We start from the raw sequence: 4244 nt of genomic DNA on the forward strand, positions 1-4244 counted from the left end.
CGAAGACCAAGTCGCCGCCTTGCAAATCTGTTCAACAGAAGCCTCATTTTTAAAAGCCCATGTGGAAGCCACAGCTCTAGTAGAATGAGCTGTAATCCTTTCAGAAGGCTGCTGGCCAGTAGTCTCATAAGCTAAGCGTATTATACTTCTTAGCCAAAACAAAAGAGAAGTTGCCGAAGCCTTTTGGCCTCTCCTCTGTCCAGAGTAGACAACAAACAAAGCAGATGTTTGACGAAAATCTTTAGTAGCTTGTAAATAAAACTTTAAAGCACGAACCACGTCAAGATTGTGTAATAGACGTTCCTTCTTTGAAGAAGGATTAGGACACAATGACGGAACAACAATCTCCTGAATGATATTCTTATTAGATACCACCTTAGGTAAAAACCCAGGTTTGGTACGCAAAACTACCTTATCTGCATGGAAGATCAGATAAGGAGAAACACACTGTAAGGCAGATAACTCGGAAACTCTACGAGCCGAGGAAATAGCTACCAAAAACAGAACTTTCCAAGATAAAAGCTTGATATCTATGGAATGAAGAGGTTCAAACGGAACCCCTTGGAGAACTTTAAAAACCAAATTTAACCCCTTAAGGACCAGCGACGTACCCTGTATGTCACTGGCTTTTTTTTGGGACTTGATTGTTTTATAGCGCAGTCTTGCTACCAGCGTTGAGACTGCTCTATTCCACAAAGCCTGCTGGAGGGAGTGCATTAATAGCGTGTTCTTGCTAGACTTGTGCTATTATGTCCTGAAAAAACTCTTAACGACCAGTGACATACAGGGTACATTGTGGTCATTAAGGGGTTAAACTCCATGGCGGAGCAACTGGTTTAAACACAGGCTTGATTCTAACTAAAGCCTGACAAAACGCCTGAACATCTGGAACATCCGCCAGACGCTTGTGCAAAAGAATAGACAGAGCAGAAATCTGTCCCTTTAAGGAACTCAAACACATACAAAAGAGAAACTCAGTTACGTTTTACAATGTGTAGTTAGTAAGTACTAATGTCCCGACAGTACTTGGCTAAATTGTCCAACAAGTGCTTGTCTGCTAGATGTAGGGCGTGACTTAACGAACACAGGTATATGGCCAAAATCTCAGATCATAGTTCAAATGTCCCCACTGCTGCCCAAAACGAGCTACCTTATGACCGGAACTTGAAAGGCTCTGCGATGCACGGGTAATCTTTTACCTTCTCCAAGTGCTCGTCTGTCCACCGGTTCTGCTCGCTTGGCGACCTTGTAGGTAAGTCTGAAATCCTCAGTGGTGCTTCTGCCCACCTCTCGGCATGCGCTGACTCCTACTGGCTGCTTGGTTCCGTCACTCACCCAAAGCAGCACGGCTGCATGAATCCAGTCACGTACTCCACCAATGGCTGAAGGGATACTGCACACACCTCCCCACAGCGAAAAAATCCAGGAAGACTGGCCAGAACAGCAAAATGAGAAAAACGGAGATCCTGGAGATTCTAATAAAAACGTCTTTATTGAAAAATATATAAAAATATCGATGGCACACAAACAACATAAGAGCAATCAGGTGTGGCACTGAATGGCTTACGCGTTTCGGCTTGTAGCCGTAGTCATAGCCTGTAGTGCTATGTGTCACACCCCTTATATACGCTTACCTAAAATCTAATTGGTTAAAAGAATTTATCACACCTGTTGCCTGAATAATATACATAATGGAGAATCATTAACTATACAACCTCCCTAATAAGACAAAGTACTGTTGCTAATTGGACCCGCTAGGGACCTATGCTTGCACTAGTGAAATGTAAAGCAGTGAAACACCAAAGGGAACAAAAACGTAGACATATATACAGTGTGGAGCATGTATAGAAAATACACAAAATATGCTTCGTATTATATACTCTTAAATAGACACTGGGGAAAGAAATGAGAATGCCAGAGTATATCTAATTAAACAATTTAAAGATAGGGGCCCTGGTAACATGGAGAAGGGGACATTATTAAATGACCAAATGTCAGAGCACTAGAATATGAAAAAAACTAAATGCTTAAATGGCAAAAAATATGAAATGTATATATATGGCACAAAAACCATGTATACATGGATGAGACAAAAAAGTATATATGAAAATGAAAATAAAAATAAAAATAAATGTAATAGGATGTGTATTTGAGTGAGAGAAAATATGACTAAAATTTAACTAAAATATAAAAATTTATAACTGAGGGGGGGACAGAAACATGAGTATTCACCATAGGTTCATAATGTCGTATTTGGAGTTGAGGCCACCAGGAATCCGGGTGCCTAGTGTAAAAATCCAAAATGCCTCCCTCAACTCCAATATGCGATCAATAGAACCCCCTCTTTTGGGTTTGTGCACTTTCTCTATTGCACTCCATGAGAAAGTAGAGAGATTACCACCATGATATACTCCAAATGCTGTACTACCGGGGTACTGGATTTGGCTGTGGTGAAGGAGGACAGGTGTTCCCTAATTCTGGTGTTAATGTCCCTAGAGGTGAGACCTATGTATTGTTTTCTACATTGAGAGCAATTTAAAATGTAAATAACATATTTGCACGTGCAGTTCAGGAGTGATTTGATGGTGTATGTTTGGCCTGTGACATAACTCGTCCAGGCACAATTATCCTTGGTATTGGTAGGCAACACAGTAGGGGATAGTAGAGAGCCCAATGTGGGACCTTTTCTATATGAACATCTGACTCCATTCTTTACAGTATCAATGAGTTTATCATCAGCCTGCAAAATTTTAAAGTGCTTCCGTATAATGGAGCAGATGTCATTGTACTGACCACTATGTGTAGTAACAAAAGTGACTCCATTAAATTGTTTGTTTTTGGGACCCCCTTTATCTGTCAAAAGACTCTCTCTGGTCCTAGTAGTCACTAACTGTTTAGCCCTACAAATGGCATTTCTGGGGTATTTTCTCTGCTGCAATCTAGATTCTAGATCCCTGGCTAAAGTCCTGAAGTCATTGGCATCTGAGCAATTAAGTTTAAGTCGAATCATCTCCCCTTTTGCTATAGCCTCAGGGACATGCTTAGGGTGACAGCTAGTTCCAAAGAGGACTGAATTCCCTGAAATGGGTTTTCTGTAAGAAATAGTCTTGACTTTACCCCTGGGGAGCCCTATCAGGGTAAGGTCCAGGTAATTGATGGACCTATCATTAAATTCAAAAGTGAATCTAAGGTTCATGTCATTGTCGTTAAGATATGAAAGAATTCTTCAGCTTGGGCTTCGGTACCTGTCCAAATAAAGATCAAATCGTCTATGTATCTCTTGTATAGAGACACATAGACGCGAAAGGGGTTACTATCTCCAAAGATGTGGAAGAACTCCCAGAATCCTAGGAATAGATTGGCATACGAGGGGGCAAATTTAGCCCCCATCGCTGTTCCACATCTCTGGAGATAGCAAACCCCCTCAAACACAAAATAATTCTGTGTGAGGAGGAAACCCACTACTTTGACAATGAAAATGTTAAATTCTTCAGTGTAACCTGAAAAATTCTCAAGAAAAAAGCACAGAGCTTGTAAACCCTTTTCGTGCGGTATACACGAGTAGAGTGAGACAGCATCCACAGACAACCATTTGGATTGTGATGTCCAAACTACCTCCTCCATAAGTTGCAACACTTGCTTTGTATCTCGTAAATACGAGGGTAAAGAGGTTACCAGTGGCTGTAGGAGGCTGTGTATCCACTCAGATAGGTTGCACAACAGGGAGTCCATCCAGCTTACAATGGGGCGTCCCTTAACCTCTAGGAGGGACTTGTGGACCTTCGGGAAATGATGGAATGCGGGGATTTTGGGAAAATCCGGAACCAGATAAGCAAAAGTCGCTTGGTCAATAAACCCTTGTTCCACTCCCTCATCCAGAATGTCCACAAGTTCCCTCCTGAAAACTGATGTGGGGTCACCTCTCAAAATTGAGTATTCTTCTCTGTTGCTCAGTTGTCTGATAGCCTCTGCTACATAAGCTTCACGATCAAGGATAACAGTCATGCCGCCTTTATCGGCTTTACGTATTGTGATAGAGGTGTTATCTTTTAACTCCTTGACAGTTGTCCTTTCTCTGAAGCTCAGGTTATTTTTGGGCTTTTTGTTGTTTAGTTTTAGGGAAATGAGATCTTGCTCAACCCTATGATAGAAGGTTTCAACTATATTACCCCGTACCTGTATGGGATAAAATGTAGACTTGCTCCTCATGGTTGGACCCCTGTTATGCAAAGCCTGAGTGTCAG

The sequence above is a fragment of the Bombina bombina genome, chromosome 2, assembly GCF_027579735.1.
Source record: "Bombina bombina isolate aBomBom1 chromosome 2, aBomBom1.pri, whole genome shotgun sequence".
NCBI lineage: Eukaryota > Metazoa > Chordata > Amphibia > Anura > Bombinatoridae > Bombina > Bombina bombina.